Here is a 12,255-nt window from a genome sequence, read left to right on the forward strand (position 1 = left end):
TCCATACGATTCACTTATATAAATATATGTATATTTTTCTATACATAATTTTTTTTTACTTTTGTATGGATTTTCTATGCATATCCATAGTTTATATGGATATGCTTGGCGTTCTATATAGTATTGACAAATTCATATGCATAACATAAGTTTTGACCAATACGAGGAGGGGCCCGCCAACGACCACCTCCCTATAGTAGTTTTTTACCCCACGCACTATTGCGTGCCTGTTTACAGTACTAGTGCCAGCTATCACTAGGTTTATATATCGTGTTTCAGTGATATATGGGTAAATTCTACCATTTATTCTTATGTATATGGCATTTCTATGCCATATTTATACAATCCATTCATATCTTAATGTATATTTATTATATTATACATTATTATGCCTTATAGGTATTATACCTATAAGCCATATCCATACGATTCATTCACTAGTGCCGCCCCTCACTAGGTTTATAATTGTTATATCATTGATATACAATTTATTTCTATATATATGGCATTTATATGCCATATCCATACAATGCATTCACATTTCAATGTATATTTACTTGTTATACATTATTATGCCTTATAGGTATTATACCTATAAGCCATATCCATACGATTCACTTATATAAATATATGTATATTTTTCTATACATAATTTTTTTTTACTTTTGTATGGTTTTCTATGCATATCCATAGTTTATATGGATATGCTTGGCGTTCTATATAGTATTGACAAATTCATATGCATAACATAAGTTTTGACCAATACGAGGAGGGGCCCGCCAACGACCACCTCCCTATAGTAGTTTTTTACCCCACGCACTATTGCGTGCCTGTTTACAGTACTAGTGCCAGCTATCACTAGGTTTATATATCGTGTTTCAGTGATATATGGGTAAATTCTACCATTTATTCTTATGTATATGGCATTTCTATGCCATATTTATACAATCCATTCATATCTTAATGTATATTTATTATATTATACATTATTATGCCTTATAGGTATTATACCTATAAGCCATATCCATACGATTCATTCACTAGTGCCGCCCCTCACTAGGTTTATAATTGTTATATCATTGATATACAATTTATTTCTATATATATGGCATTTATATGCCATATCCATACAATGCATTCACATTTCAATGTATATTTACTTGTTATACATTATTATGCCTTATAGGTATTATACCTATAAGCCATATCCATACGATTCACTTATATAAATATATGTATATTTTTCTATACATAATTTTTTTTTACTTTTGTATGGTTTTCTATGCATATCCATAGTTTATATGGATATGCTTGGCGTTCTATATAGTATTGACAAATTCATATGCATAACATAAGTTTTGACCAATACGAGGAGGGGCCCGCCAACGACCACCTCCCTATAGTAGTTTTTTACCCCACGCACTATTGCGTGCCTGTTTACAGTACTAGTGCCAGCTATCACTAGGTTTATATATCGTGTTTCAGTGATATATGGGTAAATTCTACCATTTATTCTTATGTATATGGCATTTCTATGCCATATTTATACAATCCATTCATATCTTAATGTATATTTATTATATTATACATTATTATGCCTTATAGGTATTATACCTATAAGCCATATCCATACGATTCATTCACTAGTGCCGCCCCTCACTAGGTTTATAATTGTTATATCATTGATATACAATTTATTTCTATATATATGGCATTTATATGCCATATCCATACAATGCATTCACATTTCAATGTATATTTACTTGTTATACATTATTATGCCTTATAGGTATTATACCTATAAGCCATATCCATACGATTCACTTATATAAATATATGTATATTTTTCTATACATAATTTTTTTTTACTTTTGTATGGATTTCTATGCATATCCATAGTTTATATGGATATGCTTGGCGTTCTATATAGTATTGACAAATTCATATGCATAACATAAGTTTTGACCAATACGAGGAGGGGCCCGCCAACGACCACCTCCCTATAGTAGTTTTTTACCCCACGCACTATTGCGTGCCTGTTTACAGTACTAGTGCCAGCTATCACTAGGTTTATATATCGTGTTTCAGTGATATATGGGTAAATTCTACCATTTATTCTTATGTATATGGCATTTCTATGCCATATTTATACAATCCATTCATATCTTAATGTATATTTATTATATTATACATTATTATGCCTTATAGGTATTATACCTATAAGCCATATCCATACGATTCATTCACTAGTGCCGCCCCTCACTAGGTTTATAATTGTTATATCATTGATATACAATTTATTTCTATATATATGGCATTTATATGCCATATCCATACAATGCATTCACATTTCAATGTATATTTACTTGTTATACATTATTATGCCTTATAGGTATTATACCTATAAGCCATATCCATACGATTCACTTATATAAATATATGTATATTTTTCTATACATAATTTTTTTTACTTTTGTATGGATTTCTATGCATATCCATAGTTTATATGGATATGCTTGGCGTTCTATATAGTATTGACAAATTCATATGCATAACATAAGTTTTGACCAATACGAGGAGGGGCCCGCCAACGACCACCTCCCTATAGTAGTTTTTTACCCCACGCACTATTGCGTGCATGTTTACAGTACTAGTGCCAGCTATCATTAGGTTTATATATCGTGTTTCAGTGATATATGGGTAAATTCTACCATTTATTCTTATGTATGTATATGGCATTTCTATGCCATATTTATATAATTCATTCATATCTTAATTTATATTTATTATATTATACATTATTATGCCTTATAGGTATTATACCTATAAGCCATATCCATACGATTCATATACTAGTGCAGCCCCTCACTAGGTTTATATATCTCATTTTAATTATATATTGGTAAATTCTATTATTTATTCTTGTGTATATGGCACTTATATGCCGCCATATCTATAAAAATGCATTTATATTTCAATGTATATTTTCTATATTATACATTATTATGCCTTAAAAAGTTATTATACCTACCATAAGGCGATATCCATACGATTCATTTATATAAAAGATATATGTATAATTTTCTATACATAATTTTTTTTTATGAATATATGGGTTTCCTAAGCATATCCATATAATACATTTAGTTTTATATGGATTAGATTGGTCTTCTTTATTGTATTGCCAAACTCATATTGATAAAATAAGTTTTGAACAATAAGAGGATCAGCCGCCAACCAACCAACCACTGCTACCATTGGAGGAACATATACTTACTTTTTATATGTCCTCTTACTTGAATGGTCCTCTCTTTACTTGAAAATTTCATTACCATAGGAATCTATTTATACATGGAATATGATTTCCACTACTTTTTCGCGTCACTAATAATTAATATGACGATACAGACTTGCTACCATAACATAAGTCTTGAACAATAATAGGAGCAGCCGCCAACCAACCACCAACCAACCAACCACTGCTACCATTGATAGTAATTTTATATGTCCTCTTTAGTTGAATTTCAATACCATAGGAATATTTATACATGGAATATGTTTTGCCACTACTTTTTCGCGTCACTAATAATATGACGATACAGTCTTGCTACCATAACATAAGTTTTGAACAATAAGAGGAGCAGACACACCAACCAACCAACCGCGCTGCTACCATTATATATACTTATATTTATATAAGTCCTCTTTACTTGAATGGCCTCTTTACTTGAATTTCAATACCATAGGAATATTTATTTATACATGGAATATGTTTTGCCACTACTTTTTCGCGTCACTAATAATATGACGATATAGACTTGCTACCATAACATAAGTTTTGAACAATAAGAGGAGCAGACACCAACCAACCAACCGCTGCTACCATTGAATGAACCATATATACAAACTTTTATATATGTCCTCTTTACTTGAATTTTAATACCATAGGAATATTTATACATGGAATATGTTTGCCACTTTATCATCGCGTCACTAATAAGATGACGATACATTTTGTTTGTTCAATATTTACTTATATATTGATGTTTCCAATTTAGGTCTTTTATATTTCTTCTTCCCTACCTTACACACCACAAACAAAGTGGCGTGCGATGCTGCAAGCAAGCATAATGATTATGCCCGCTTGCAACATCTTTATTATCGAATCATCAAGCAAAGGATAAGCTTCAGTGGATCGCAGTATGGCAGCTGCTCAACCACTTACAACACCTTGCCTGTTACAAAAGTCGTTTACAATTGATTCTAGGCTTTGTCATTGTATTAAATAATGCTTTTATATGTAACTAGCGCGGCATCAGGTGATCAAAGATCCTCCCAATTTACTATGTTACAAATTACATTGGCATCACATCCATTGTCGTTTATAAAGTAAATTATAAACTTTAAATGGTTTAGAAGCCATACAATGCAAATTGCCCCTTATTTATCATTGCAGTCCAGCACGGATACGACCTTAGAGGCGTTCAGGCATAATCCAACGGACGTAGCGTCATACCACTGTTCGCTCGAACAAGTATTGTGCCATTGGTCCGTACCTGCGGTTCCTCTCGTACTACGCAGGAATGCTGTCGCAACAACGTTTTGTCATTAGTAGGGTAAAACTAACCTGTCTCACGACGGTCTAAACCCAGCTCACGTTCCCTTGCATGGGTGAACAATCCAACGCTTGGTGAATTTTGCTTCACAATGATAGGAAGAGCCGACATCGAAGGATCAAAAAGCGACGTCGCTATGAACGCTTGGCCGCCACAAGCCAGTTATCCCTATGGTAACTTTTCTGACACCTCTTGTTAAAAACTCTTTAAACCAAAAGGATCGATAGGCCGAGCTTTTGCTGTCCCTGTGTGTACTGAACACCGAGATCAAGTCAGCATTTGCCCTTTTGCTCTATGTGTGGTTTCTGTCCGCACTGAGCTGGCCTTGGGACACCTCCGTTATTATTTGAGAGATGTACCGCCCCAGTCAAACTCCCTACCTGGCAATGTCCTTGAATTGGATCATACCTGAGTAATTGGAGTTATACCAAATTTTCAAATCAAAAATACATAAATGCACCGTTTTATTAAAGAATTTGTTTGCGATTATATAACAAACTCGTGATACTTTGATCAAGAAGCTTGCATCAAAACCCAATACCATAAGATATAATAAATATATCCGTATAATGGCTAGGAAATGATACACGTTCCATTTAATCAAGTAAGTAAGGAAACAATAAGAGTAGTGGTATTTCATTGGCGATACCAAACCGAAGTCTAATATCTCCCACTTATTCTACACCTCTTATGTCTCCTTACACTGCCAGATTAGAGTCAAGCTCAAAAGGGTCTTCTTTCCCCGCTAATTATTCCAAGCCCGTTCCCTTGGCTGTGGTTTCGCTAGATAGTAGATAGGGACAGTAGGAATCTCGTTAATCCATTCATGCGCGTCACTAATTAGATGACGAGGCATTTGGCTACCTTAAGAGAGTCATAGTTACTCCCGCCGTTGACCCGCGCTTACTTGAATTTCTTCACTTTGACATTCAGAGCACTGGGCAGAAATCACATTGTGTCAACACCCGCTAGGGCCATCACAATGCTTTGTTTTAATTAGACAGTCGGATTCCCCAAGTCCGTGCCAGTTCTGAATTGATTGTTAATTGATAATCGTTATAATTAATAAGAACTAATTGGTTTAACCCAATTAGTATTCTTAAAAATTTTAGCAAGAAAGTTCCACAATTGGCTACGTAACTAAACTATCCGGGGAACAAGTGACCAACATAAATGCCAGACACTCTATTTACCCAGAACGAGCACATAAACCATGTTATTGTTTCCCAATCAAGCCCGACTATCTCAATCTTCAGAGCCAATCCTTATCCCGAAGTTACGGATCTAATTTGCCGACTTCCCTTACCTACATTATTCTATCGACTAGAGACTCTTCACCTTGGAGACCAGCTGCGGATATTGGTACGGCCTGTTGAGAAGTTTGCGTGTCCCCACCATAAATTTTCAAGGTCCGAGGAGAAAATATCGACACAACAGTATATGTCATGCTCTTCTAGCCCATCTACCATATCTCTCTGCGAAAGACTTCCATGGTAGTACGGCTATAAAACAGAAAAGAAAACTCTTCCGATATCTCTCGACGGCTTCTTTATGGTCGTTCCTGTTGCCAGGATGAGCACGAGGCCCATATTTAATAACAAACGGATACTCAACAGGTTACGGAATTGGAACCGTATTCCCTTTCGTTCAAAATTATTCAAGTATATTAATTAGCTTGATTTATATAATATAATTATATTTGTATGGCATTTGTGTTTTACTTGAAAATTTTCGGCTTTCGCCTTGAACTTAGGACCGACTAACTCGTGATCAACCACTGTTCACACGAAACCCTTCTCCACTTCAGTCCTCCAAGGTCTCATTCGATTATTTGCTACTACCACCAAGATCTGTACCAATGGCAGCTCCATGCAGGCTTACGCCAAACACTTCTACGCATACCATTGTACCTTCCTACTCACTAAAGTTTCAAAATTTATATCACAAGTAATATAAATCATCTACTTTAGCGGTAATGTATAGGTATACAACTTAAGCGCCATCCATTTTAAGGGCTAGTTGCTTCGGCAGGTGAGTTGTTACACACTCCTTAGCGGATTTCGACTTCCATGATCACCGTCCTGCTGTTTTAAGCAACCAACGCCTTTCATGGTATCTGCATGAGTTGTTAATTTGGGCACCGTAACATTACGTTTGGTTCATCCCACAGCGCCAGTTCTGCTTACCAAAAGTGGCCCACTGGGCACATTATATCATAACCTTGAACTTCATATCAAGAAAGTTAAGGTTCTTACCCATTTAAAGTTTGAGAATAGGTTAAGATCGTTTCGACCCTAAGGCCTCTAATCATTCGCTTTACCAGATAAGATTATTTTATATAACATTAAAATGCACCAGCTATCCTGAGGGAAACTTCGGAAGGAACCAGCTACTAGATGGTTCGATTGGTCTTTCGCCCCTATACTCAATTCTGACAATCGATTTGCACGTCAGAACTGTTTCGGTCTTCCATCAGGGTTTCCCCTGACTTCAACCTGATCAAGTATAGTTCACCATCTTTCGGGTCACAGCATATATGCTCAAGGTACGTTCCAGTTAGAGGCATAAATAATATAAATATCATTATACATAACTATATAGAACGCCCCGGGATTGTGTTAATTAGCTATAAATAGTTAAAAAACTAATCCCATTATTAGTCAAGTTAATTACGCTATTAGGTTTATATCCCAATAACTTGCACATATGTTAGACTCCTTGGTCCGTGTTTCAAGACGGGTCCCGAAGGTATCCTGAATCTTTCGCATTGTTAATCATACAAGTGCATATAATAAACACAAAAATCAATGATAATTATGCCATTATATAATTCCGAAAAATTAACGCACTGTATTCATATAAATCTATCAGCACTTTATCAAATTAATAACATTTATTCTGTGTTAAAATGCAAGCAAATTAATTTGAATAAACTATAAGTTATATTTTATGATAAATTTTGTATGCTAATAGATTACAATGTCCTTATATGGAAAAAATGCACACTATTATCATAATATTGTTTAAATATTACAATTTTAATGATGAATTTTCCATAACGGATATTCAGGTTCATCGGGCTTAACCTCTAAGCAGTTTCACGTACTGTTTAACTCTCTATTCAGAGTTCTTTTCAACTTTCCCTCACGGTACTTGTTTACTATCGGTCTCATGGTTATATTTAGTTTTAGATGGAGTTTACCACCCACTTAGTGCTGCACTATCAAGCAACACGACTCTTTGGAAACATCATCTAGTAATCATTAACGTTATACGGGCCTGGCACCCTCTATGGGTAAATGGCCTCATTTAAGAAGGACTTAAATCGTTAATTTCTCATACTAGAATATTGACGCTCCATACACTGCATCTCACATTTGCCATATAGACAAAGTGACTTAGTGCTGAACTGATTTCTTTTCGCTCGCCGCTACTAAGAAAATCCTGGTTAGTTTCTTTTCCTCCCCTAATTAATATGCTTAAATTCAGGGGGTAGTCCCATATGAGTTGAGGTTGTGTATAACTTTTTTTGCAATTAATTCTTTATATATAATGATAAAACATTTTATTAAATTCGTTATATATTTTATATATTTGTATGGCATTTGTTTGGTCTAACGAATCAACGAAGAATAATAATATTGTCAACGGCTTTCTATTTACTAATCTTTAATAAGAGACAATTCTAGATAAATTTTTTATGCTAGACATTTCTCAGTATTATTTGATTGAAAAAGAAAATATTTCTCTTCGTTTTTCACATTCAAATTATTTACTAATGTGAGATAATGTTTTTCATATATTTGTTAATATTATGAATAATATAATAATTAAATTATTATTATCCAATAATATACCATATGCTTATAAAATTTCATTATAAAATTTATATAAACAACTTAATTAGCATAGTCTTACAACCCTCAACCATATGTAGTCCAAGCAGCACTATAAAATTAATTAAAGTACATAACAGCATGGACTGCGATATGCGTTCAAAATGTCGATGTTCATGTGTCCTGCAGTTCACACGATGACGCACAGTTTGCTGCGTTCTTCATCGACCCATGAGCCGAGTGATCCACCGCTTAGAGTTTTATATATTGGTTTGGTAATTTTGTCATATATGTTTTTATTGAAAGAAATTAAAAATACACCATTTTACTGGCATATATCAATTCCTTCAATAAATTGATTTTTATACCTAAAACGAATGCTGCGAAATGTCTTAGTTTCATATAACCAATAATATATCAAGTATTTTTTAAATGGCATTTACGGTATTAATACTTTTTTTTAGCGATATATATTGAAATTTATATAAAACATTAACCTGTAATAATCAGGTACAACATTGTACATTTTAGGTTGTTGCATTATCCAATGTATGCGCATAACTGAGATGAACAATACATATCGCAACGCGTGTATATTATGGTCCATATACACACAGTGTTTTATTAATTAATTGCATTTAATATACAATATAATAATAATATTAAATAAATTTAATAATTTCGATTTGCTTGTTCGAATTTGTTATTTGTTTGCTTTTGCTTATTTATTTATCTCTTATTTAATGCAATAATATATTTATTATTACAATTATTATTTCGATTTGCTTGTTCGAAATTTTATATTTGATCTATAAAAGATCATATTTTTGGCAATTTATATTTTATTTGTATTACTATAATATATTATATTATTATAATAAAAACAAATTTTTTTATTAACGGTAAGGATATTAAACAATAATGATCCTTCCGCAGGTTCACCTACGGAAACCTTGTTACGACTTTTACTTCCTCTAAATAATCAAGTTCGGTCAACTTTTGCGAAACAACCGTAACACACAAGGCGTCACAGTGATCACGTCCGGAGACCTCACTAAATAATTCAATCGGTAGTAGCGACGGGCGGTGTGTACAAAGGGCAGGGACGTAATCAATGCGAGTTAATGACTCACACTTACTGGGAATTCCAAGTTCATGTGAACAGTTTCAGTTCACAATCCCAAGCATGAAAGTGGTTCAGCGGTTTACCCGGACCTCTCGGTCTAGGAAATACACGTTGATACTTTCATTGTAGCGCGCGTGCAGCCCAGGACATCTAAGGGCATCACAGACCTGTTATTGCTCAATCTCATTATTGCTAGACGCAATTTGTCCATTTAAGAAGCTAGTGTCCTTATAATGGGACAAACCAACAGGTACGGCTCCACTTATATAAACACATTCAAACACAATAAACATTTTACTGCCACCATGAATGAAGGCTATATAAGCTTCAACACCATAATCCTGAAGATATCTATTTAATATATTTGAGTCTCGTTCGTTATCGGAATTAACCAGACAAATCACTCCACGAACTAAGAACGGCCATGCACCACCACCCATAGATTCGAGAAAGAGCTATCAATCTGTCTTACACACTTATGTTCGGACCTGGTAAGTTTTCCCGTGTTGAGTCAAATTAAGCCGCAGGCTCCACTCCTGGTGGTGCCCTTCCGTCAATTCCTTTAAGTTTCAGCTTTGCAACCATACTTCCCCCGGAGCCCAAAAGCTTTGGTTTCCCGGGAAGCGACTGAGAGAGCCATAAAAGTAGCTACACCCAATTGCTAGCTGGCATCGTTTATGGTTAGAACTAGGGCGGTATCTGATCGCCTTCGAACCTCTAACTTTCGTTCTTGATTAATGAAAACATCTTTGGCAAATGCTTTCGCTTAAGTTAGTCTTACGACGGTCCAAGAATTTCACCTCTCGCGTCGTAATACTAATGCCCCCAAACTGCTTCTATTAATCATTACCTCTTGATCTGAAAACCAATGAAAGCAGAACAGAGGTCTTATTTCATTATCCCATGCACAGAATATTCAGGCATTTGAAGCCTGCTTTAAGCACTCTAATTTGTTCAAAGTAATTGTACCGGCCCACAATAACACTCGTTTAAGAGCACTAATGCAGGTTTTTAAATAGGAGGAACATATGAAAAAATACAAGTATCTAAGCACATGTAAGAACTCCACCGGTAATACGCTTACATACATAAAGGTATAGTACTAACCACAATTGTAAGTTGTACTACCCGTATGAAGCACAAGTTCAACTACGAACGTTTTAACCGCAACAACTTTAATATACGCTATTGGAGCTGGAATTACCGCGGCTGCTGGCACCAGACTTGCCCTCCAATTGGTCCTTGTTAAAGGATTTAAAGTGTACTCATTCCAATTACAGGGCCTCGGATATGAGTCCTGTATTGTTATTTTTCGTCACTACCTCCCCGAGCTGGGAGTGGGTAATTTACGCGCCTGCTGCCTTCCTTAGATGTGGTAGCCGTTTCTCAGGCTCCCTCTCCGGAATCGAACCCTGATTCCCCGTTACCCGTTGCAACCATGGTAGTCCTAGATACTACCATCAAAAGTTGATAGGGCAGACATTTGAAAGATCTGTCGTCGGTACAAGACCATACGATCTGCATGTTATCTAGAGTTCAACCAATATAACGATCTTGCGATCGCTTGGTTTTAGCCTAATAAAAGCACATGTCCCATAAGGTTCATGTTTTAATTGCATGTATTAGCTCTAGAATTACCACAGTTATCCAAGTAACTGTTAACGATCTAAGGAACCATAACTGATATAATGAGCCTTTTGCGGTTTCACTTTTAATTCGTGTGTACTTAGACATGCATGGCTTAATCTTTGAGACAAGCATATAACTACTGGCAGGATCAACCAGAATAATGTTTTTATTCATATTTCATTCATATTTTTGAATAGAAATTAGCAATATAAATTTTATAGATTGTTTTCTATCGAATACGGCCATTTTTATATAGCATTCGTATACGTTTGTTGTTTTCACAATATATACTTGTTCCGCCACTAATAATAACAAGTTTTTTAATTATTGATGTTAAAAACACAATATTTTTTTTCGTAATACGTAATAATTTTCTTTATATTTGCATATTTCATTCTAAAATATCTTTTTTGTTCGACATACGTCATTATTGTATCCACACATGTACAATTTTTGTTTAACCAATATAAAATATTGAATTAAATCATTTGTATTTTGATGATAAATTTAAAATTTATCTGTATATATTCATATAAGACTCTTTGGTAATATATAATATAAAACCGAGCGCATATATGATATGTACGTTAGAAAAAATAATATATATATATATTATTTTCTTTTAATATAGGGACACCTCTTTTAATTTATCCCCGCAGGGAATTATCACATAACTCAGTATGTGATAATGGCAGACCAATATACATATATATCAAGATTATCAATACAAAATATATATCATTATTAGCCTGCCTCAATTGTAATTATTTATTTGGATTAACGATAAAGTTCGGAAACAATTTGTTATTCTATGTATAATAGAAACCTTGGCCTTTGTTTCAACATTATTATCTTTGGGCTTAAAATATTAACCGTGGAGCCAAGTCTCATATTCATAAATGAATAAAGAAACAAATTTGACGGATTAATATCTTCTCTACCGACAGACAGTATTTTGTCACGTCAATAGTAGATGGCCGGCCCATTGACCATCCTATAGTAGTTTTTGGACCCAATATCTTTAATTCGGGTATTTTCAATTGTCTTT

The 12,255-nt window shown here is 34.3% G+C and overlaps 3 non-coding genes across 3 annotated transcripts; all 3 read right to left on the reverse strand.

The window, feature by feature from the left end:
* Positions 1 to 4,161: 4,161 nt before the first annotated feature.
* Positions 4,162 to 8,132, reverse strand: LOC119559094. The gene has a single exon (XR_005220657.1). It is a non-coding gene; the product is annotated as a large subunit ribosomal RNA (ribosomal RNA).
* Positions 8,133 to 8,533: 401 nt separating this feature from the next.
* Positions 8,534 to 8,712, reverse strand: LOC119559098. Its single transcript, XR_005220659.1, has one exon. It is a non-coding gene; the product is annotated as a 5.8S ribosomal RNA (ribosomal RNA).
* Positions 8,713 to 9,371: 659 nt separating this feature from the next.
* Positions 9,372 to 11,366, reverse strand: LOC119559092. The gene has a single exon (XR_005220655.1). It is a non-coding gene; the product is annotated as a small subunit ribosomal RNA (ribosomal RNA).
* Between the last annotated feature and the right edge of the window lie 889 nt (positions 11,367 to 12,255).

The sequence above is a fragment of the Drosophila subpulchrella genome, unplaced genomic scaffold, assembly GCF_014743375.2.
Source record: "Drosophila subpulchrella strain 33 F10 #4 breed RU33 unplaced genomic scaffold, RU_Dsub_v1.1 Primary Assembly Seq166, whole genome shotgun sequence".
Taxonomy (NCBI): domain Eukaryota; kingdom Metazoa; phylum Arthropoda; class Insecta; order Diptera; family Drosophilidae; genus Drosophila; species Drosophila subpulchrella.